This window comes from Eleutherodactylus coqui, chromosome 11, assembly GCF_035609145.1.
Source record: "Eleutherodactylus coqui strain aEleCoq1 chromosome 11, aEleCoq1.hap1, whole genome shotgun sequence".
Classification (NCBI taxonomy): domain Eukaryota; kingdom Metazoa; phylum Chordata; class Amphibia; order Anura; family Eleutherodactylidae; genus Eleutherodactylus; species Eleutherodactylus coqui.
The window spans coordinates 106357104-106383413 of record NC_089847.1 but is presented as its reverse complement, the minus strand read 5'-3'; positions in this window follow the sequence as shown (position 1 = coordinate 106383413).

The window sequence follows — 26310 nt, the reverse complement described above, 5'->3', positions numbered from 1 at the left end:
TCTTCATGGATGAGAAAAGAAAAGCTTGATATAGGTTGTATCTACCAAAGTGTATAGTAGTAGGTACATAATATTTCTACCTAGGGAAATGCTATAAAAAATTCACAACAGGGACAGATTGACCACTTAGACATTAGTGCAGGGCCAACACAACTCCTTGGTGTGACGATGTCTACAATAGCAGTTGGAGTCTTACAAAACTGTGATCAGACTGGAGATCACGGAGTAGCTTATGTTAGTGAAATGAATGTATGCGGTAGGGATCTTGTATCATCCTTCATACAATGTCATTTTTCCCTTCACAATAAGATACTACAGATAATAGAAATAGTTGTTCAAAAAGCCTTTAGTGAACAGCCGAGGCTGGAACTACCAGAAGATAATGAAAATGACTCCAGACTGGTCCCCGTGTCGACGTGACGTGTTTCTCGCTGTTCGCATATGTTCCAAAATATTTATACTAAACATTCTATTGTTTTTCATTTGTGTACCCGTGTTCCGAGAAGTCAATCATGTATGATTCTACTGCGCCTACATATGTTTGTTTGACATTTTAGATGTTAAATTCTTTATCTTGCATATTCATGTTGTGTTTGTTTTATCAACCAATGGTAATAAATGAATTATAATTTTGCCGTGTAGACCAGCAGACAAGCCTTCACAATGATATACCAGATCTGTGTTGGGTTTTCACAGTGTGTTATAGCCGAACAGGGTTCTGGCAATGTAATAGAGCTAAGCAGACTCGACAAGACTAACTATTGTAAGAAGGCGATCTGTGTCTAAAGTTTTGTTTAATGTAATCTTGTTTTTATGGTTTGAAGTTTTGTACTCTTAGGTGCTAGGGAACAAATACCAGTTTTACACAATGGAGGTCTTCCAAAAGGTAGAGCTAAAATATAAGGCAGTCAAATAATTGAGCTGCGGAGTTGCAATTAGTGAATGTTGCCAGACACGTGGATTGCTGAGAGTTTGTAGTAGTCTGCAAATACCAAAAAACTGAAGGAGTTGTGCCAGGCGCTTAGGACTGAAGCATGCCTCAACTACTACAGTCTGGGCAGAGTACTTGGAGGGAGTTTCAGTGCCTCTAAAGGTCGAGATTGGAGATGCTGAGTTACCGAGTGCCACTGCTTGCATCCCTCGCCAATTTGCTTGCCCACCTCTCACGTATATCTTTCACATTTCTTGCATTGATTCATTAACGAACTTCTGATATTGTCAATTTGCATGTCAAATGAGGTTCATATACATTTTCAGACTGCTGGTCTATGGCTTCTAATGGACAAGTAGCACAAAATTTCCAGGCACTAGGTGCTGTAAATAACTTGAGGTTCCTGGGCCCTAATTCAAAACCTGTAACAGGGCCCCCAACTATAATGCTTTATTCATAGTACTGGGCTCCCTATATGGAGAAGAGAGACCTTATGGGCCCCCTAAGGCTTCTGGGCCCGGGTTCAACTGCATCCTGTCACGGCACTCTGACCCCCCGAGCGCCAGGTGGCGCCCTGAACTTCCTGCACCCCACTGTCCCTGCCTACTTGCCTCGGCCCAGGCTAACCCCAAGTGGACAACTGGACGGCGGTCCCTGCACTGGCTAGGGACCTGGCGACTGACAAGATGTGACTAACTAAATGGGGGGACAGAGTGCCGACAGAGAAGGCAGATGGAAATGACCAACAGAACATACAGAGCAAAGCAAAGCTGGAGATGGAAGCAGACAGGCAAACTAGAGGCTGAACTGAGGCTAGCTGCAGACAGGACCTACTAGACGCTGACCGAACCAATAACTGGCAGTGAGCTCAGGTCACTGCCAGCCTTATGACTGCAAGCCTCTGCCCAGGGGCGGAGAGTGGGAGGAGCCGACTCTCCCACTGCTGCATAAGTAGGTGGAGGAGTGCGGGCGGCACCCTACGGGCGGACACGCCCACGCCGACGCACACTGGCTGCCCCACGCCGCCGGGAGAGCCCAGACTCCACAGGTCCAGGACACCAGAGCCGACACCGGATCAGCGTGCGCCGACCGCGGGACCCTGCGCCGCCCTGCATGGTAACACATCCTCTGCATCCCCTATAGTTACGCCAGTCCTCCCACTGTCAAGGCTATTGCTATCTTACTCTCACTTTCTCACCTCAAGGCAGCATGGCCAGCAACTTCTTAGGCTGCTTTCACATCTGTGTCGGGGAGCAGGAAAGGAGAATCCCCTGGCTGAACGGGTCCGTCTTATGATGGAACTGACCAGCGCTGAATAGACCGTATTGACTATAATGGGGTCCGTTCAGTTTCCACTGAGTTGCCCAGCATTTTACTGGAAGAAAAATTGCTGTATGCAGTGCTATTTCTTTTGGTATTTTGTGCCGGATCTAGGATGGAACCTTAGAGAGAAGGTTCCAGCGCAGATGTGACCCCGGCCTTACTCTTCAGTTCGGCACCTAGTCAACTCTCTACGCTTCAGAAATTGCCCTTTTTTTATGTCAAGGCATCAACCAATCGGTTAGTGTCCAGTGAGCATGCTACACCAAATTTTGGTGCACGCTACAATCTTCATGCAATTTTTGCATCATTATATTGCTGTGGCAACATTACGCATTGGAGTGATTCTCTTACAGGAGCTGACCACCAAGAAGATGGGTGGCCGTATGGGAATAAAGTAGGGCACTTTTAGAACACTAACTGCAGTTACCAGTAAAAAGGTAATTTAGATTATTGCTATTTATACAATCGTCCAACCCGTTCTTTAAAGGTAGAACTTTGTTTTAAAGAATCCTTTTCCTGGGCGTGGAGACACACATGTACAACACAAGATGGCACTACAGGTCAGGTACAGTAAAGAAATTGTATCCGGCTGCAAGTAAGTTTGAGCTGATAGACGGATGTAATGGGACTCTCTGACACGGGGACCTGTGAGGTCCAAAAGTAGACAGACAATCGTATATGAGGCTGAATACAGAGCAGAAGATTTGTTACTGGGATCTATCATGTTTTGGGGTTAATTCACAAATAATATATGTGACATTACTGTGGATAAGACAGGGTGTGCAATGACAAAGCTCACGATAAGGGCAACTCAATATACAATAGTAGCGATGAGCCAACTAATAAGTTTGGCTCTGCCGCTTTGCTGAACTTCGACATGAAGTTCGGTTAGGCACAAGTTAGTTCGATCTGGGCTGGAACTTCCCCAATATCCCTAAAACTGCTGTATAGCACTGTCTCACAGCCATAAAACACCCTCAGATCATCTAGGAGTGTATCTAAGTACCTTTCATCTGTTTTTAAGGTAAAGTTAAAGAAGAAACAACAAGGAAGAAAAGGAAAATAAAACAAGAAGAAGGAAGAGAAGAAGAATGAGGAGAATGTAAAAGAAAGAAGAAAAATATTTTTTTTATTCTCCTTTTTCCATTCTTCCCCTTTTTTCTTCCTTTTCACCCCTTTCTTCTTTCCCTTCTCCATCTTTTCCATTCTTCTTTTTCCTTCTTCCCCTTGTTGTTTCCTACTTTCTCGTCCTATTCTTCTCCTTCCTTCTCCTTTTACTGGGTTTGGCTGAGACAAACCAGCCATGGTCCAGCTTAACATCAAACCAAACTTTTAGCAAAGGTGAATCTAAAACAGGCTTCAACTGTTTCAGTTCACTCAAGGGTTAACATAGGGACAAATCAGCAAGCAGTTCACTAACTTTATACATTATAAATAGTGCCATCTGGTGTCCACAGTGCACAATTACAACGTATCACAATTTAATTTACAGAATGTTTTTTTTGTTGCTATTTTCCCCTCTCCTTTTTAAGACACATGGTACCACCGGTACCTACACCTATTAGAAGAAGAACAAACCTCGCAATACTTCTAAATTATGTAGGTAGTAGCTTCTATACCTAACGGGGTTTTCATTGACTAAGATATTAATGACCTATCCTCAGGATAGGTCATCAATATCAGATTGGTGGAGATACGCTGCTTGGGACCCCCACGATCAATCCCCTATGGTGCTTGGGTGAGCACTGCAGCCTCTTATCAGGACTAGGACATCCTTTTCATCGGTGACCTAGGAGCAGCTCAGTCCAATTCAGGAAAATGCAATTGAGCTGCTGTCATACCAAGCTCAGCTGCTATGAAATGTATGGCGCTGTGCGTGATATGCAGTGAAGTGGCCATGGAGTACGCTTGAGTGCTGCGGTCACTTTAGACAGGTGATCAGCTTGAGTCCTGATAGACTGAGGATAGCTTATCAGTATCGCAGTCCCAGACAACCCCATTAATAGCTGTGGCTCTAGACTTTGACCCCATTCTGAATAAGCTGTTACCTCTATGTGTAGCTTTATCTCCTGTACAGAGGGTTCGTGTTGCACCGCAGAAGTTGTAGTGACACAACATACAGTATGTCACATAATGATTAATAGACAGCTTGGCTCTCTGGAATATAATTAGAGATCAGCGAGCATACTCGGTAAGGCGATATACTTGAGAGAGCATCGCCTTTTTTGAGTACCTGCTGGCTCGTCCCTGAAGATTTGGGGGGACCGCAGGGGTTCGTGGGGGGTTGTGGAGGAGAGAGAGGGGGGGAGAGAGAGGGGGGGGAAGAAAGAGAGATGGGGGGGAGAAGAGAGAGGGGGGGGAGAGAGGGGGGGAAGAGAGAGGGGGGGGGAAGAGAGGGGGGGAAGAGAGGGGGGGGAAGAGAGGGGGGGAAGAGAGGGGGGGAAAGAGAGGGGGGGAAGAGAGGGGGGGGAGAGAGAGGGGGGGGAAGGGAGAGGGGGGGAAGGGAGAGGGGGGAAGGGAGAGGGGGGAAGAGAGAGGTGGGAAGAGGGGGGGGAAGAGGGGAGAGAGAGAGGGGGGAGAGAGGGGGGAGAGGGGGGGAGAGGGGGGGAAGAGGGAGGGGAAGAGGGGGGGAAGAGGGGGGGGAAGAGGGAGGGGAAGAGGGGGGGGAGAAAAGGGGGGAGAGGGGGGTGAGAAAAGGGGGAGAGGGGGGAGAGAGAGAGAGGGAGAGAGAGAGAGAGATCTCTGCTTTCTGCGCTATTTCATCCTGTTTTTTAAAGTGTAAATCAGCGGCGGAGGTTCCCAACGGTCATGTCAACTAACGTTTAGGAAATGTGATGACGCTTGTGAATGATAAGAGACCAATGCAACGTCCCACCACAGATCTCCGCCTGCCGAGCAGCCGCACAGCCTGTTTGTTTGAATGAAAGGCTTTTTAAAAAGTTATTCAAGCCAAACGCTACAATAATGTTTACTTCTTTTGTATCAACTTTCACTTTGCATGTGATTAAAAGTCTTTTACAATGCCAAAACACAGAATATCACATACTGTATATTACGGATTTGAGCAAGACCAATAATTTGTTTGTAAATATATAAAAGGCTTCCAGTATCTGTGGTTGCTTTAACTATTGTAAAACGTTGACTGGAGGTGGGATGATTGTCAACAAGGCCAGTAGCACATGGTAGAGGATGTTACCCTCATTAGAGGCCACTAGTCCATGGTAGAAGATGGTGGCCCACATTAGAGGGCAGTGGCTTTTAGCAGATGGTTGGGACTAGAGATGAGCGAGCACCAAAATGCTCGGGTGCTCGTTACTCGATTCAAATTTTTCGTAATGCTCAAGAGCTCGTTTAGAATAACGAACCCCATTGAAGTCAATGGGGGACTCGAGCATTTTTTAAGCTGACCGATGCTCCGCATGGGGAAGGTTGTGTGAAACACCTAAAAAAAAAATCAGAAAGTCATTGAAACACCACAAAAAAGGATAGGGAATGGCAGGGGCAGCATGCATGGCTGCATCTGAGGCTCTCAGGTCCCACTATTAAGCCAAATTGGGGGCAAGAGCCTGGCGGTCACCCCCCTAACAATTTACTTGGGACAGACCATAAGCAGCAAGGCACATGTGCTGGCACATCTTAGCTAAGCACCACACTACCTGCAACCAAGGACAATCACTGCCTGCGGGTGACACCGCTGCCTCTTCTCCTGTGTTACATGCTGGCATTGCTGTCCAACCACCCGCATGACCCCATGTCTACAGCGCGCACAAAACTTTCCCTGCGCAGCGTTCAGCTGCCCTCATGCCACACGCTGGCTTGATAGCCACCCCACCCTCCTGTCTATTTATAAGTACGCCTTGGGTGAGGAGGAACCGGAGGCACACACTGCAGAGGACTGGCAGGGCCTGGCAGCAACCTTCTTCGAAAGGGGTGGGCGATAGCCCACAATGCTGATGAGAATTGATGATAAATTGACGTATGATTATAATTCCAATCCCGTGGCAAAATTGTCAGGAGCCGCAAACGTAGGCATAAAGGGGACTTAAAAAAAAAAAAAGGCGTTCAACTACAAAACTTTATTAAACATTAAAAAAAAATTTGCAAAAATGGATCAAATTTATCAAAAAGGTATACAGTGCATACAATATTAGGCCTTAGTCAGACGGGCGTTTTTTCGCGCGATTTGCGGATCGCATGACGGATGCGCATCCGCAAATCGCGTGACCGGTGCGCGCAAGTCGCCCGCAAATCGCCCGAAAATCTGCTTCTAGCAGCGTTTCATTAGAAACGGGCCGGAGCTGTTCAGCGCATTGCATTCAATGGAGACGGCAATACAGCCGTCTCCATTGAAAGCAATGCGCTGCGGGCGAGCCCAGGATGAATTGTCGGTAAGGGCTTAAATATATAAGCCCTTACCTGCAATTCATCCTAAAATGTGTAAAAATAAAAAAAAATTGTATACTCACCTTCTGCCGGCAGCCGGAGCTCCGCGCGGCCGTCCTGCAGTGGGTGTGAAGGGGGTGTGAGTCAGACCTGCCCCCTGATTGGCTCAGCGCTGAGCCAATCAGAGGCATGCCTCACTCACACCCATTCATGAATTCATGAATGGATGTGAGTCAGACCTGCCCCTGATTGGCTCAGCGCTGAGAGGCAGCAGTCACTCACCCATTCATGAATTCATGAATGGGTGTGTGAGTGTTTTCAGCCTCTGATTGGTCAGGGCTGTGACCAATCAGAGGCAGATCATTCAGCAGGCGGGGATTTTAAAGCCCCGCCGGCTGAATAGTGCCAAGAAGCAGTTCAGGAGAACTGACAGCGGCCGCGGCTGGACTCCAGCTGCAGCGGAAAGGTGAGTATACAATTTTTTTTTATTTTAACACATTTTAGGATGAATTGCAGGGAAGGGTTTATATATTTAACCCCTTCCCGACAATTCACCCCGCGCACGCTGGCAGCCCATTGCTTTCAATGGAGCGGCTGTATTGCCGCTCCATTGAATTCAATGGGCAAACATCGTTCTTCTCTGCCACAGCTGTTACAGCTGTGGCAGAGAAGAATGATTTGTCTTCTATATGTTCTCAATGAGGTCGGCGCTGCTGCCGCCGGCCCCATTGAGCGCATATACAGAAGAGAACAGGAATCGCAGATAGGTGCGATCTGCGATTTTTTGTTCTATAATTTATCGGACGAGCGCATAAAAAGCGCTCATGTGTCCGATACCATTGCAAAGCAATGGTTTTAAAAAAATCGCCGGACGCATGTGCAAATCGCGGCTAAAAACGCCCGTCTGACTAAGGTCTTAGGGCTTATTCAGACGACCGTATATTGGCCGGGTATTCACGCCTGGCCGATATACGGCGTCCCTCTCTGCAGGGGGAGAAGGCTGGAAGAGCCGGGAGCGGTGCTCTGAGCTCACCCCAGAGAGGGACGCCGTATATTGGCCGGGCGTGAATACCCGGCCGATATACGGTCATCTGAATAAGCCCTTAAAAACAAAAATGGTATGCTTTACATGCATGTGTTTTTACACAACACTGCAGCAAGGGCTGAAAGGCCCAGGGCAGCTACAGGAGGCCTGAAGCTATTAACCCTAGGAGTGCTGGAAGACGCCAAACACAAGCTCAGGGAACAGACAGAATGGGACGACACCCATGTTTGCCAGACACAGAAGACCGTGTCTGAACAGTGCACCTAACAAGTACAAAGTTATAGATTCAGGCATCAAGATGTCAACCCACAGTGTAAGAATATCTATGTAAATCTCATTCATCTCCGAGATGCTCACCCCTGTCGGTGGCCACGGGGCTCCCACTTGTCAGCACAAATGCATACTTGCTGAGCGGCTTGTCATCTACAAACAAGACTGGGTAAAGGTTGGATCCTGGAGCCGTGCGGACAATCATGACTGCAAATTCTGTCAAGGCAAAAGAAGGCATTACTGGTACCATGTACAGCACATACTGAGGGGGTAATGCCAACCTGGCACCAGTGCAGGGCAGTCACCATTTTCTGAACTGAACAATTACTTATGAGAATGCAGTCAGATTTTCTTTTGATGATCACAAGATTCATTGCGAGTTGCCGTAATCTTACCATGACTGGAGAAAACACAGCTACACCCTACTGGCTCTGCTACATCCTTAGGTCTCTAGGAGTTTATAAACTTTTGGGCATAACACTCACCAGAGGATTGCACATGTGAAGGGATGTCTGCCTAAGGGCTTATTTAGACAACCGTATATAATGTATACGGTGTCCTTGTCTGCAGGGGGGGCGAGGATGGAAGAGCCAGGAGCAGGAACTGAGCTCCCGCCCCCTCTCCACTATTTGCAATAGGAGGGGGCGAGACAGGGGCGGAGCTAAGTCCCGGAGCTTAGCTCCACCCCCACCCCTCCCATTGCAAATAGTGGTGAGGGGCAGGGAAGCGGCGGGAGCTCAATTCCTGCTCCTGGCTCTTCCATCCTCCCCACCCTGCAGACAAGGACACCGTATATCGGCTCGGCGTGAAAACCGAGCCGATATACGGTCATCTGAAATAGTCCTAAGGGACTCGGTCCCAGGAAATTACAGGCACCTGCGTACTTTTTCACTGTGGGAAATGTGCTCTTTTGTAAATGTGCTCTGATGTGTTTTTCATCTGCTGCACTATGTTTTTTGTATAGTCAAGTCGCTCGGTCTTGTTTCCACTTGGAAGGTTTGGCTTTTTGGCCAGACTTCTCTGAACAGTAGATGGGTGTACCTGGGTCCCACTGGTCTCTACTAGTTCTGAGCCGATGGCACTATTGGGTATTTTCCGATTTGGAAGGGAAGTAAGCATGTGTCTTTCATCTACTGCATCAACCTCCCTTAGCTGACCACTGCATCTACGGTCCTCAATGTTGGCCCTTTTTTTTGCCTTTTCAAAAAAAACCTTGAACAGCACTTGTTAAAACTCCATTTTATTTTGAAATCTTTATTTCGAAAACTGGGAAAATAAGGATTCGGAATCTGGCACCCAATGTCCTCCGCTTGTTCCAGCTGCAATCCTACAGTGAAGATGAATCTATATGGCATCTGGACAGCTCTCTTCCCTCCAGAACTTCAGGCTGGGGTTGGGGTTCTTCCTCTTCCTCATGACTCTTCCAGGCTGCACACTCCTCTTCCAAGTCTGCAAGAAAATGAAACCCAAATGATTTGAATGACCTCATTAAGATTCTCAAGTGCATAACTGCCGCAATATCCAGAGGCCCTGGCGACCCGGTGACATTTAAAGGCCCTGGTGATATAGTTCCCATTCCTTTGTGGTATATTGATAGCTAGAGCTCCCAGTCTTCTGTAGCACATCGGTAACTGCAGCTCCCTGGTGGTTCAGCCATGCGCACCGCACCAGCTCCTACCATAGTTTATTACATACCAATAAGTGGATAATTTCACATACCTGCTTGTTTCTCCATCTGCACCAAAGTATCTTCTGTGGGGGCTCGTCCAGTAGCTTCTCTGCCAGATGACAACCACAAGCCTTCAGTAACCTGCCAAAAACTTAGTCAGGTTATATCACAATACCAAATAAGACGATGCAACCAGAAAATCAGCATTAACATCCTACGTTCTCGATCCATCAGCCCCATACCTTACATGTGGTTTGGAGATGAATTCATTTCCACAATTATTAGTCCACCATAGTAGATACAATACATAGGCGGATACAGCAGTTCCTTTCCTATTCCTATGTATTGTGGACTTGAGAGCTGATGACCCCGGTGAAGAGAGCTAAAAGGTGGATCCTAGATTTGTCAATGAAATTATTAGCCATGCATTGGCTGTTGGTTGTCCCTCTGTGTCACAGGGAATATATGAACCAGGTGACCACTACAAATCTGCTGGGGAAAAAAGGTGTCTACCTGAAAAGGAAATCCCCCTTAAAATTTGAAAAAAATTGCGCCCCCTAGTCAGAATTAGCCGACTCCCGGCTTGTCCCAGTTTTTCCTGGCAAGAGACCATCTCTTAGGTATTCCAATCCCCTTGCTGACATGATTCATTAGTGACCCGGTTATACATTTCATTTAAAGGCTTTTTCTGGGTCAGGCAAGTGTTTATTTTTTGCGCGGGCAAAAATAGAGCTTCTAAAAGAACCAATGGGTTCCTATAGAAGGGCTCACATGAAAGAATGTAGGTGCGTAAAACGGTTCGCACACCTAACAAAGATAGGACATGCTGCAGGTCACATGCAGCTCTGCGGTGTGCACCAAAGATAGGACCTGTCCTATTTTTGGTGTGCTCTGTGCAGGAGTTTCCATTGACCCCTATGGGAACAGGAGCTTATGCAGGACATTTGAAACCCGCTGTCCAGAAGCACATTTTAAATGACTGCTGTAAACTCCTATTAGTCCTCGCGGGGATGAGGGGACTCCCTGAGGGTTCCCCTAATCCCTGCGGGGACTAACAGGAATTTACAACAGGACATTTACAATGTGCTTCTCGGCAGCATGTTTTAAAATGTCCTGCTGTAACCAGCGGGGTATTCCTCCAGCTCTGCTGGTGGGCAATTCTCCAGCAGTTCAGAGCAGTAGGGGATGCTCTCCCCCAGGGATTTCCATATAGCAGAAATAGAGAGGGGGTGGAGTTACGGGGCTTTCCCGAGGGCTTTCCAGAAAGCGTGGGTGGAGGGGGTGGGGCTAGAGGATCCAAGCTCTAGCCCCACCCTCTATATATTTGCTATGGGAAATCTGAGAGAAGCCCTATAGCTCCGCCCCCACTCTAGCCCGCACTGCGGGCATCTTTTTTTTTTTTTTCTTTTTGCCACACACAGCCAATCCCACTGCGGGCATCTTTTTTTTTTCTTTTTGCCACAGACAGCCAATCGCACTGCGGGCATGATTTTTTTTTTCTTTTTGCCACACACAGCCAATCGCACTGCGGGCATCTTTTTTTTGCTTTTTGCCACACACAGCCAATCGCATCACAGACACCGTTTCTTTTCCACACACTGCCAATCGCACTGCGGGCATCTTTTTTTTTTCCTTTTCGCCACACACAACCAATCGCACTGCGGGCATATTGGTTTTTTCTTTTTGCCACACACAGCCAATCGCATTGCGGGCATATTTTTTTTTTCTTTTTGCCACACACAGCCAATCGCACTGCGGGCATCTATGTTTTCTTTTTGCCACACAGCCAATCGCACCACAGACATCCTTTTTTTTCAACACACAGCCAATCGCACTGCGGGCATGTTTTTTTTTCTTTTTGCCACACACAGCCAATCGCACTGCGGGCATCTTTTTTTTTTTCCTTTTTGCCACACACAGCCAATCGCACTGTGGGCATCTTTTTTTTTTTCTTTTTGCCACACACAGCCAATCGCACTGCGGGCATGTTTCTTTTCTTTTTGCCACACACAGCCAATCGCACTGCGGGCATCTTTTTTTTTTTCCTTTTTGCCACACACAGCCAATCGCACTGCGGGTATCTTTTTTTTTTTCCTTTTTGCCACACACAGCCAATCGCACCATAGACACCGTTTTTTTCCAGACACAGCCAATCGCACTGCAGGCCTCTTTTTTTTCCTTTTTGCCACACACAGCCAATCGCACTGCGGGCATCTTTTTTTTTTCCTTTTTGCCACACACAGCCAATCGCACTGCGGGCATCTTTTTTTTTCCCTTTTTGCCACACACAGCCAATCGCACTGCGGGCATCTTTTTTTTTGCTTTTTGCCACACACAGCCAATCGCACTGCGGGCATGTTTATTTTATTTTTGCCACACACAGCCAATCGCACCACAGACATCCTTTTTTTCCCACACACAGCCAATCGCACTGCGGGCATCTTTTTTTTTTCCTTTTTGCCACACACAGCCAATCGCACTGCGGGCATCTTTTTTTTTTTCTTTTTGCCACACACAGCCAATCGCACTGCGGGCATGTTTTTTTTTCCTTTTTGCCACACACAGACAATCGCACCATAGACACCCTTTCTTCTCCACACTGTCAGGGCTTAGTCACACGGGCGTTTATTGCCGCGATTTGCGCATGCGCATGCGTCCGGCGACTTTTTAAAACCATTGCTTTGCAATGGTATCGGACACATGAGCGCTTTTTATGCGCTCGTCCGATAAATTAGAGAACAGAAATCGCAGATCGCACCTATCTGCGATCTGCGATTCCTGTTCTCTTCTCTATATGCGCTCAATGGGGCCGGCGGCAGCAGCGCCGACCCTATTGAGAACATACAGAAGACAAATCATTCTTCTCTGCCCCAGCTGGAACAGCTGTGGCAGAGAAGAACAATGTTTGCCCATTAAATTCAATGGAGCGGCAATACAGCCGACTCCATTGAAAGCAATGGGCTGCCGGCGTGCCCGGGATGAATTGTCGGCAAGGGGTTAAATATATAACCCCTTACCTGCAATGCATCCTTAAATGTGAAAAAATAAAAAAAAAGGATGTACTCACCAGCTCCCGGCAGCTGGAGATCCCGGCGGACGGCCTGCAGTGGGTGTGAAGGAGGTGTGACTCAGGCTTGCCCCTGATTGGCTCAGCCTGAGCCAATCAGAGGCTGATCTCAGTCACACCCATTCATGAATTCATTGATTTTTCGGCGCCGGTCACGCGATTTGCGCATGCGCATCCGTCATGCGATGCGCAAATCGCGTGAAAAAACGCCCGTGTGACTAAGGCCTCAATCGTACTGCGGGCATCTTTGTGTTTTCTTTTTGCCACACACAGCCAATCGTACTGCGGGCATGTTTTTTTTCTTTTTGCCACACACAGCCAATCGCACCACAGACATCCTTTTTTTCCCACACACAGCCAATCGCAGTGCGGGCATCTTTTTGTCCTCTTTTTGCCACACACAGCCAATCGCACTACGGGCATCTTTTTTTTTCTTTTTGCCACACACAGCCAATCGCACTGCGGGCATCTTTTTTTTTTTTCTTTTTGCCACACACAGCCAATCGCATCACAGACACCCTTTCTTTTACACACACAGCTAATCGCACTGCGGGCATCTTTTTTTTTTCTTTTTGCCACACACAGCCAATCGCACTGCGGGCATCTTTTTCTTTTTTTCTTTTTGCCACACACAGCCAATCGCACCACAGTCATCCTTTTTTTCCACACACAGCCAATCGCACTGCGGGCATCTTTTTTTTTTTTTCTTTTTGCCACACACAGCCAATCGCACTGCGGGCATGTTTTTTTTTTTTTTCTTTTTGCCACACACAGCCAATCGCACTGTGGGCATCTTTTTTTATTTTTTTTTCTTTTTGCCACACACAGCCAATCGCATCACAGACACCCTTTCTTTTACACACACAGCTAATCGCACTGCGGGCATCTTTTTTTTTTCTTTTTGCCACACACAGCCAATCGCACTGCGGGCATCTTTTCCTTTTTTTCTTTTTGCCACACACAGCCAATCGCACCACAGACATCCTTTTTTTTCCACACACAGCCAATCGCACTGCGGGCATCTTTTTTTTTTCTTTTTGCCACACACAGCCAATCGCACTGCGGGCATCTTTTTTTTTTTTCTTTTTGCCACACACAGCCAATCGCACTGCGGGCATGTTTTTTTTTTTTTTCTTTTTGCCACACACAGCCAATCGCACTGTGGGCATCTTTTTTGTATTTTTTTTCTTTTTGCCACACACAGCCAATCGCATCACAGACACCCTTTCTTTTACACACACAGCCAATCGCACTGCGGGCATCTTTTTTTTTTCTTTTTGCCACACACAGCCAATCGCACTGCGGGCATCTTTTTCTTTTTGCCACACACAGCCAATCGCACCACAGTCATCCTTTTTTTCCACACACAGCCAATCGCACTGCGGGCATCTTTTATTTTTCTTTTTGCCACACACAGCCAATCGCACTGCGGGCATCTTTTTTTTTTTTTTTCTTTTTGCCACACACAGCCAATCGCACTGCGGGCATCTTTTTTTTTTTTCTTTTTGCCACACACAGCCAATCGCACTGCGGGCATCTTTTTTTTTTTTTCTTTTTGCCACACACAGCCAATCGCACCACAGACATCCTTTTTTTTCCACACACAGCCAATCGCACTGCGGGCATCTTTTTTTTTTCTTTTTGCCACACACAGCCAATCGCACTGCGGACATGTTTTTTTTCTTTTTGCCACACACAGCCAATCGCACTGCGGGCATCTTTTTTTTCCACACACAGCCAATCGCACTGCGGGCATCTTTTTTTTTTTTTGCCACACACAGCCAATCGCACTGCGGGCATCTTTTTTTTTTTTTCTTTTTGCCACACACAGCCAATCGCATTGCGGGCATCTTTTTTTTTTTTCTTTTTGCCACACACAGCCAATCGCACCACAGACATCCTTTTTTTTCCACACACAGCCAATCGCACTGCGGGCATCTTTTTTTTTTCTTTTTGCCACACACAGCCAATCGCACTGCGGACATGCTATTTTACTTTTTGCCACACACAGCCAATCGCACTGCGGGCATCTTTTTTTTCCACACACAGCCAATCGCACTGCGGGCATCTTTTTTTTTTTTTGCCACACACAGCCAATCGCACTGCGGGCATCTTTTTTTTTTTTTCTTTTTGCCACACACAGCCAATCGCATTGCGGGCATCTTTTTTTTTTTTCTTTTTGCCACACACAGCCAATCGCACCACAGACATCCTTTTTTTTCCACACACAGCCAATCGCACTGCGGGCATCTTTTTTTTTTCTTTTTGCCACACACAGCCAATCGCACTGCGGACATGCTATTTTTCTTTTTGCCACACACAGCCAATCGCACTGCGGGCATCTTTTTTTTTTTTTTTCTTTTTGCCACACACAGCCAATCGTACTGCGGGCATCTTTTTTTTTTCTTTTTGCCACACACAGCCAATCGCACCACAGACATCCTTTTTTTTCAACACACAGCCAATCGCACTGCGGGCATCTTTTTTTTTTCTTTTTGCCACACACAGCCAATCGCACTGCGGGCATCTTTTTTTTTTTTCTTTTTGCCACACACAGCCAATCGCACTGCGGGCATCTTTTTTTTTTTTTCTTTTTGCCACACACAGCCAATCGCACTGCGGGCATGTTTTTTTTTTTTTTCCTTTTGCCACACACAGCCAATCGCACTGTGGGCATCTTTTTTGTTTTTTTTTTCTTTTTGCCACACACAGCCAATCGCATCACAGACACCCTTTGTTTTACACACACAGCCAATCGCACTGCGGGCATCTTTTTTTTTTCTTTTTGCCACACACAGCCAATCGCACTGCGGGCATCTTTTTCTTTTTTTCTTTTTGCCACACACAGCCAATCGCACCACAGTCATCCTTTTTTTCCACACACAGCCAATCGCACTGCGGGCATCTTTTTTTTTTCTTTTTGCCACACACAGCCAATCGCACTGCGGGCATCTTTTTTAATTTTTTTCTTTTTGCCACACACAGCCAATCGCACTGCGGGCATCTTTTTTTTTTTTCTTTTTGCCACACACAGCCAATCGCACTGCGGGCATCTTTTTTTTTTTTTCTTTTTGCCACACACAGCCAATCGCACCACAGACATCCTTTTTTTTCCACACACAGCCAATCGCACTGCGGGCATCTTTTTTTTTTCTTTTTGCCACACACAGCCAATCGCACTGCGGACATGTTTTTTTTCTTTTTGCCACACACAGCCAATCGCACTGCGGGCATCTTCTTTTTTTTTTCTTTTTGCCACACACAGCCAATCGCACCACAGACATCCTTTTTTTTCCACACACAGCCAATCGCACTGCGGGCATCTTTTTTTTTTTTTCTTTTTGCCACACACAGCCAATCGCATTGCGGGCATCTTTTTTTTTTTTCTTTTTGCCACACACAGCCAATCGCACTGCGGGCATCTTTTTTTTTTTTTCTTTTTGCCACACACAGCCAATCGCACTGCGGGCATCTTTTTTTTTTTTTCTTTTTGCCACACACAGCCAATCGCACCACAGACATCCTTTTTTTTCCACACACAGCCAATCGCACTGCGGGCATCTTTTTTTTTTCTTTTTGCCACACACAGCCAATCGCACTGCGGACATGTTTTTTTTCTTTTTGCCACACACAGCCAATCGCACTGCGGGCATCTTCTTTTTTTTTTCTTTTTGCCACACACAGCCAATCGCACCACAGACATCCTTTTTTTTCCACACACAGCCAATCGCACTGCGGGCATCTTTTTTTTTTTTTGCCACACACAGCCAATCGCACTGCGGGCATCTTTTTTTTTTTTCTTTTTGCCACACACAGCCAATCGCATTGCGGGCATCTTTTTTTTTTTTCTTTTTGCCACACACAGCCAATCGCACCACAGACATCCTTTTTTTTCCACACACAGCCAATCGCACTGCGGGCATCTTTTTTTTTTCTTTTTGCCACACACAGCCAATCGCACTGCGGACATGCTATTTTTCTTTTTGCCACACACAGCCAATCGCACTGCGGGCATCTTTTTTTTTTTTTTTCTTTTTGCCACACACAGCCAATCGCACTGCGGGCATCTTTTTTTTTTCTTTTTGCCACACACAGCCAATCGCACCACAGACATCCTTTTTTTTCAACACACAGCCAATCGCACTGCGGGCATCTTTTTTTTTTCTTTTTGCCACACACAGCCAATCGCACTGCGGGCATCTTTTTTTTTTTTTTTCTTTTTGCCACACACAGCCAATCGCACTGCGGGCATCTTTTTTTTTTTTCTTTTTGCCACACACAGCCAATCGCACTGCGGGCATCTTTTTTTTTTTTTCTTTTTGCCACACACAGCCAATCGCACCACAGACATCCTTTTTTTTCCACACACAGCCAATCGCACTGCGGGCATCTTTTTTTTTTCTTTTTGCCACACACAGCCAATCGCACTGCGGACATGTTTTTTTTCTTTTTGCCACACACAGCCAATCGCACTGCGGGCATCTTCTTTTTTTTTTCTTTTTGCCACACACAGCCAATCGCACCACAGACATCCTTTTTTTTCCACACACAGCCAATCGCACTGCGGGCATCTTTTTTTTTTTTTCTTTTTGCCACACACAGCCAATCGCATTGCGGGCATCTTTTTTTTTTTTCTTTTTGCCACACACAGCCAATCGCACTGCGGGCATCTTTTTTTTTTTTTCTTTTTGCCACACACAGCCAATCGCACTGCGGGCATCTTTTTTTTTTTTTCTTTTTGCCACACACAGCCAATTGCACCACAGACATCCTTTTTTTTCCACACACAGCCAATCGCACTGCGGGCATCTTTTTTTTTTCTTTTTGCCACACACAGCCAATCGCACTGCGGACATGTTTTTTTTCTTTTTGCCACACACAGCCAATCGCACTGCGGGCATCTTCTTTTTTTTTTCTTTTTGCCACACACAGCCAATCGCACCACAGACATCCTTTTTTTTCCACACACAGCCAATCGCACTGCGGGCATCTTTTTTTTTTTTTGCCACACACAGCCAATCGCACTGCGGGCATCTTTTTTTTTTTTTCTTTTTGCCACACACAGCCAATCGCATTGCGGGCATCTTTTTTTTTTTTCTTTTTGCCACACACAGCCAATCGCACCACAGACATCCTTTTTTTTCCACACACAGCCAATCGCACTGCGGGCATCTTTTTTTTTTCTTTTTGCCACACACAGCCAATCGCACTGCGGACATGCTATTTTTCTTTTTGCCACACACAGCCAATCGCACTGCGGGCATCTTTTTTTTTTTTCTTCTTTTTGCCACACACAGCCAATCGCACTGCGGGCATCTTTTTTTTTTCTTTTTGCCACACACAGCCAATCGCACCACAGACATCCTTTTTTTTCAACACACAGCCAATCGCACTGCGGGCATCTTTTTTTTTTCTTTTTGCCACACACAGCCAATCGCACTGCGGGCATCTTTTTTTTTTTTCTTTTTGCCACACACAGCCAATCGCACTGCGGGCATCTTTTTTTTTTTTTCTTTTTGCCACACACAGCCAATCGCACTGCGGGCATGTTTTTTGTTTTTTTTTTCTTTTTGCCACACACAGCCAATCGCATCACAGACACCCTTTCTTTTACACACACAGCCAATCGCACTGCGGGCATCTTTTTTTGCCACACACAGCCAATCGCACCACAGACATCCTTTTTTTTCAACACACAGCCAATCGCACTGCGGGCATCTTTTTTTTTTCTTTTTGCCACACACAGCCAATCGCACTGCGGGCATCTTTTTTTTTTTTCTTTTTGCCACACACAGCCAATCGCACTGCGGGCATCTTTTTTTTTTTTTCCTTTTGCCACACACAGCCAATCGCACTGTGGGCATCTTTTTTGTTTTTTTTTTCTTTTTGCCACACACAGCCAATCGCATCACAGACACCCTTTCTTTTACACACACAGCCAATCGCACTGCGGGCATCTTTTTTTTTTCTTTTTGCCACACACAGCCAATCGCACTGCGGGCATCTTTTTCTTTTTTTCTTTTTGCCACACACAGCCAATCGCACCACAGTCATCCTTTTTTTCCACACACAGCCAATCGCACTGCGGGCATCTTTTTTTTTTCTTTTTGCCACACACAGCCAATCGCACTGCGGGCATCTTTTTTTTTTTTTTTCTTTTTGCCACACACAGCCAATCGCACTGCGGGCATCTTTTTTTTTTTTCTTTTTGCCACACACAGCCAATCGCACTGCGGGCATCTTTTTTTTTTTTCTTTTTGCCACACACAGCCAATCGCACCACAGACATCCTTTTTTTTCCACACACAGCCAATCGCACTGCGGGCATCTTTTTTTTTTCTTTTTGCCACACACAGCCAATCGCACTGCGGACATGTTTTTTTTCTTTTTGCCACACACAGCCAATCGCACTGCGGGCATCTTCTTTTTTTTTTCTTTTTGCCACACACAGCCAATCGCACCACAGACATCCTTTTTTTTCCACACACAGCCAATCGCACTGCGGGCATCTTTTTTTTTTTTTCTTTTTGCCACACACAGCCAATCGCATTGCGGGCATCTTTTTTTTTTTTCTTTTTGCCACACACAGCCAATCGCACCACAGACATCCTTTTTTTTCCACACACAGCCAATCGCACTGCGGGCATCTTTTTTTTTTCTTTTTGCCACACACAGCCAATCGCACTGCGGACATGCTATTTTTCTTTTTGCCACACACAGCCAATCGCACTGCGGGCATCTTTTATTTATTTTTTCTTTTTGTCACACACAGCCAATCGCACTGCGGGCATCTTTTTTTTTTTTTCTTTTTGCCACACACAGCCAATCGCATCACAGACACCTTTTCTTTTACACACACAGCCAATCGCACTGCGGGCATCTTTTTTTTTTCTTTTTGCCACACACAGCCAATCGCACCACAGACATCCTTTTTTTTCAACACACAGCCAATCGCACTGCGGGCATCTTTTTTTTTTCTTTTTGACACACACAGCCAATCGCACTGCGGGCATCTTTTTTTTTTATCTTTTTGCCACACACAGCCAATCGCACTGCGGGCATCTTTTTTTTTTTTTCTTTTTGCCACACACAGCCAATCGCACTGCGGGCATGTTTTTTTTTTTTTTCCTTTTGCCACACACAGCCAATCGCACTGCGGGCATCTTTTTTTTTTTCTTTTTGCCACACACAGCCAATCGCACTGCGGGCATCTTTTTCTTTTTTTCTTTTTGCCACACACAGCCAATCGCACCACAGTCATCCTTTTTTTCCACACACAGCCAATCGCACTGCGGGCATCTTTTTTTTTTCTTTTTGCCACACACAGCCAATCGCACTGCGGGCATCTTTTTTTTTTCTTTTTGCCACACACAGCCAATCGCACTGCGGGCATCTTTTTTTTTTTTCTTTTTGCCACACACAGCCAATCGCACTGCGGGCATCTTTTTTTTTTTTTCTTTTTGCCACACACAGCCAATCGCACTGCGGGCATCTTTTTTTATTATTTTTGCCACACACAGCCAATCGCACTGCGGGCATCTTCTTTTTTTTTTCTTTTTGCCACACACAGCCAATCGCACCACAGACATCCTTTTTTATTCCACACACAGCCAATCGCACTGCGGGCATCTTTGTTTTTTCTTTTTGCCACACACAGCCAATCGCACTGCGGGCATCTTTTTTATTTTTTCTTTTTGCCACACACAGCCAATCGCACTGCGGACATGTTTTTTTTTTTTTTCTTTTTGCCACACACAGCTAATCGCACTGTGGGCATCTTTTTTGTTTTTTTTTTCTTTTTGCCACACACAGCCAATCGCATCACAGACACCCTTTCTTTTACACACACAGCCAATCGCACTGCGGGCATCTTTTTTTTTTCTTTTTGCCACACACAGCCAATCGCACTGCGGGCATCTTTTTCTTTTTGTCTTTTTGCCACACACAGCCAATCGCACCACAGTCATCCTTTTTTTCCACACACAGCCAATCGCACTGCGGGCATCTTTTTTATTTCTTTTTGCCACACACAGCCAATCGCACTGCGGGCATCTTTTTTTTTTTTTCTTTTTGCCACACACAGCCAATCGCACTGCGGGCATCTTTTTTTTTTTTCTTTTTGCCACACACAGCCAATCGCACTGCGGGCATCTTTTTTTTTTTTCTTTTTGCCACATACAGCCAATCGCATTGCGGGCATCTTTTTTTTTTTTCTTTTTGCCACACACAGCCAATCGCACAACAGACATCCTTTTTTTTCCACACACAGCCAATCGCACTGCGGGCATCTTTTTTTTTCCTTTTTGCCACACACAGCCAATCGCACTGCGGACATTTTTTTTTTCTTTTTGCCACACACAGCCAATCGCACTGCGGGCATCTTTTTTTTTTTTTTCTTTTTGCCACACACAGCCAATCGCACTGCGGGCATCTTTTTTTTTTTTTCTTTTTGCCACACACAGCCAATCGCATCACAGACACCCTTTCTTTTACACACACAGCCAATCGCACTGCGGGCATCTTTTTTTTTTCTTTTTGCCACACACAGCCAATCGCACCACAGACATCCTTTTTTTTCCACACACAGCCAATCGCACTGCGGGCATCTTTTTTTTTTCTTTTTGCCACACACAGCCAATCGCACTGCGGACATGCTATTTTTCTTTTTGCCACACACAGCCAATCGCACTGCGGGCATCTTTTTTTTTTTTTTTCTTTTTGCCACACACAGCCAATCGCACTGCGGGCATCTTTTTTTTTTCTTTTTGCCACACACAGCCAATCGCACCACAGACATCCTTTTTTTTCAACACACAGCCAATCGCACTGCGGGCATCTTTTTTTTTTCTTTTTGCCACACACAGCCAATCGCACTGCGGGCATCTTTTTTTTTTTTCTTTTTGCCACACACAGCCAATCGCATTGCGGGCATCTTTTTTTTTTTTTCTTTTTGCCACACACAGCCAATCGCACTGCGGGCATGTTTTTTGTTTTTTTTTTTCTTTTTGCCACACACAGCCAATCGCATCACAGACACCCTTTCTTTTACACACACAGCCAATCGCACTGCGGGCATCTTTTTTTTTTCTTTTTGCCACACACAGCCAATCGCACTGCGGGCATCTTTTTCTTTTTTTCTTTTTGCCACACACAGCCAATCGCACCACAGTCATCCTTTTTTTCCACACACAGCCAATCGCACTGCGGGCATCTTTTTTTTTTCTTTTTGCCACACACAGCCAATCGCACTGCGGGCATCTTTTTTTTTTTTTTTCTTTTTGCCACACACAGCCAATCGCACTGCGGGCATCTTTTTTTTTTTTTTTCTTTTTGCCACACACAGCCAATCGCACTGCGGGCATCTTTTTTTTTTCTTTTTGCCACACACAGCCAATCGCACCACAGACATCCTTTTTTTTCAACACACAGCCAATCGCACTGCGGGCATCTTTTTTTTTTCTTTTTGCCACACACAGCCAATCGCACTGCGGGCATCTTTTTTTTTTTTCTTTTTGCCACACACAGCCAATCGCACTGCGGGCATCTTTTTTTTTTTTTCCTTTTGCCACACACAGCCAATCGCACTGTGGGCATCTTTTTTGTTTTTTTTTTCTTTTTGCCACACACAGCCAATCGCATCACAGACACCCTTTCTTTTACACACACAGCCAATCGCACTGCGGGCATCTTTTTTTTTTCTTTTTGCCACACACAGCCAATCGCACTGCGGGCATCTTTTTCTTTTTTTCTTTTTGCCACACACAGCCAATCGCACCACAGTCATCCTTTTTTTCCACACACAGCCAATCGCACTGCGGGCATCTTTTTTTTTTCTTTTTGCCACACACAGCCAATCGCACTGCGGGCATCTTTTTTTTTTTTTCTTTTTGCCACACACAGCCAATCGCACTGCGGGCATCTTTTTTTTTTTTTCTTTTTGCCACACACAGCCAATCGCACCACAGACATCCTCTTTTTTCCACACACAGCCAATCGCACTGCGGGCATCTTTTTTTTTTCTTTTTGCCACACACAGCCAATCGCACTGCGGACATGTTTTTTTTCTTTTTGCCACACACAGCCAATCGCACTGCGGGCATCTTCTTTTTTTTTTCTTTTTGCCACACACAGCCAATCGCACCACAGACATCCTTTTTTTTCCACACACAGCCAATCGCACTGCGGGCATCTTTTTTTTTTTTTCTTTTTGCCACACACAGCCAATCGCATTGCGGGCATCTTTTTTTTTTTTCTTTTTGCCACACACAGCCAATCGCACCACAGACATCCTTTTTTTTCCACACACAGCCAATCGCACTGCGGGCATCTTTTTTTTTTCTTTTTGCCACACACAGCCAATCGCACTGCGGACATGCTATTTTTCTTTTTGCCACACACAGCCAATCGCACTGCGGGCATCTTTTATTTATTTTTTCTTTTTGCCACACACAGCCAATCGCACTGCGGGCATCTTTTTTTTTTTTTCTTTTTGCCACACACAGCCAATCGCATCACAGACACCTTTTCTTTTACACACACAGCCAATCGCACTGCGGGCATCTTTTTTTTTTCTTTTTGCCACACACAGCCAATCGCACCACAGACATCCTTTTTTTTCAACACACAGCCAATCGCACTGCGGGCATCTTTTTTTTTTCTTTTTGACACACACAGCCAATCGCACTGCGGGCATCTTTTTTTTTAATCTTTTTGCCACACACAGCCAATCGCACTGCGGGCATCTTTTTTTTTTTTCTTTTTGCCACACACAGCCAATCGCACTGCGGGCATGTTTTTTTTTTTTTTCCTTTTGCCACACACAGCCAATCGCACTGCGGGCATCTTTTTTTTTTTCTTTTTGCCACACACAGCCAATCGCACTGCGGGCATCTTTTTCTTTTTTTCTTTTTGCCACACACAGCCAATCGCACCACAGTCATCCTTTTTTTCCACACACAGCCAATCGCACTGCGGGCATCTTTTTTTTTTCTTTTTGCCACACACAGCCAATCGCACTGCGGGCATCTTTTTTTTTTCTTTTTGCCACACACAGCCAATCGCACTGCGGGCATCTTTTTTTTTTTTCTTTTTGCCACACACAGCCAATCGCACTGCGGGCATCTTTTTTTTTTTTTCTTTTTGCCACACACAGCCAATCGCACTGCGGGCATCTTTTTTTATTATTTTTGCCACACACAGCCAATCGCACTGCGGGCATCTTCTTTTTTTTTTCTTTTTGCCACACACAGCCAATCGCACCACAGACATCCTTTTTTTTCCACACACAGCCAATCGCACTGCGGGCATCTTTGTTTTTTCTTTTTGCCACACACAGCCAATCGCACTGCGGGCATCTTTTTTTTTTTTTCTTTTTGCCACACACAGCCAATCGCACTGCGGACATGTTTTTTTTTTTTTTCTTTTTGCCACACACAGCTAATCGCACTGTGGGCATCTTTTTTGTTTTTTTTTTCTTTTTGCCACACACAGCCAATCGCATCACAGACACCCTTTCTTTTACACACACAGCCAATCGCACTGCGGGCATCTTTTTTTTTTCTTTTTGCCACACACAGCCAATCGCACTGCGGGCATCTTTTTCTTTTTGTCTTTTTGCCACACACAGCCAATCGCACCACAGTCATCCTTTTTTTCCACACACAGCCAATCGCACTGCGGGCATCTTTTTTATTTCTTTTTGCCACACACAGCCAATCGCACTGCGGGCATCTTTTTTTTTTTTTCTTTTTGCCACACACAGCCAATCGCACTGCGGGCATCTTTTTTTTTTTTCTTTTTGCCACACACAGCCAATCGCACTGCGGGCATCTTTTTTTTTTTTCTTTTTGCCACATACAGCCAATCGCATTGCGGGCATCTTTTTTTTTTTTCTTTTTGCCACACACAGCCAATCGCACAACAGACATCCTTTTTTTTCCACACACAGCCAATCGCACTGCGGGCATCTTTTTTTTTCCTTTTTGCCACACACAGCCAATCGCACTGCGGACATTTTTTTTTTCTTTTTGCCACACACAGCCAATCGCACTGCGGGCATCTTTTTTTTTTTTTTTCTTTTTGCCACACACAGCCAATCGCACTGCGGGCATCTTTTTTTTTTTTTCTTTTTGCCACACACAGCCAATCGCATCACAGACACCCTTTCTTTTACACACACAGCCAATCGCACTGCGGGCATCTTTTTTTTTTCTTTTTGCCACACACAGCCAATCGCACCACAGACATCCTTTTTTTTCAACACACAGCCAATCGCACTGCGGGCATCTTTTTTTTTTCTTTTTGCCACACACAGCCAATCGCACTGCGGGCATATTTTTTTTTTTTCTATTTGCCACACACAGCCAATCGCACTGCGGGCATCTTTTTTTTTTTTTCTTTTTGCCACACACAGCCAATCGCACTGCGGGCATCTTTTTATTTTTTTTCTTTTTGCCACACACAGCCAATCGCACCACAGACATCCTTTTTTTTCAACACACAGCCAATCGCACTGCGGGCATCTTTTTTTTTTCTTTTTGCCACACACAGCCAATCGCACTGCGGGCATCTTAATTTTTTTTTCTTTTTGCCACACACAGCCAATCGCACTGCGGGTATCTTTTTTTTTTTTTCTTTTTTCCACACACAGCCAATCGCACTGCGGGCATCTTCTTTTTTTTTTCTTTTTGCCACACACAGCCAATCGCACCACAGACATCCTTTTTTTTCCACACACAGCCAATCGCACTGCGGACATGTTTTTTTTCTTTTTGCCACACACAGCCAATCGCACTGCGGGCATCTTTTTTTTTTTTTTTCTTTTTGCCACACACAGCCAATCGCACTGCGGGCATCTTTTTTTTTCTTTTTGCCACACACAGCCAATCGCATCACAGATACCCTTTCTTTTACACACACAGCCAATCGCACTGCGGGCATCTTTTTTTTTTCTTTTTGCCACACACAGCCAATCGCAGCACAGACATCCTTTTTTTTCAACACACAGCCAATCGCACTGCGGGCATCTTTTTTTTTTCTTTTTGCCACACACAGCCAATCGCACTGCGGGCATCTTTTTTTTTCTTCTTTTTGCCACACACAGCCAATCGCACTGCGGGCATCTTTTTTTTTTTTTCTTTTTGCCACACACAGCCAATCGCACTGCGGGCATGTTTATTTTTTTTTTCCTTTTGCCACACACAGCCAATCGCACTGTGGGCATCTTTTTTGTATTTTTTTTCTTTTTGCCACACACAGCCAATCGCATCACAGACACCCTTTCTTTTACACACACAGCCAATCGCACTGCGGGCATCTTATTTTTTTCTTTTTGCCACACACAGCCAATCGCACTGCGGGCATCTTTTTCTTTTTTTCTTTTTGCCACACACAGCCAATCGCACCACAGTCATCCTTTTTTTCCACACACAGCCAATCGCACTGCGGGCATGTTTTTTTTCTTTTTGCCACACACAGCCAATCGCACTGCGGGCATCTTTTTTTTTTTCTTTCTTTTTGCCACACACAGCCAATCGCACTGCGGGCATCTTTTTTTTTTTTTCTTTTTGCCACACACAGCCAATCGCATCACAGACACCCTTTCTTTTACACACACAGCCAAT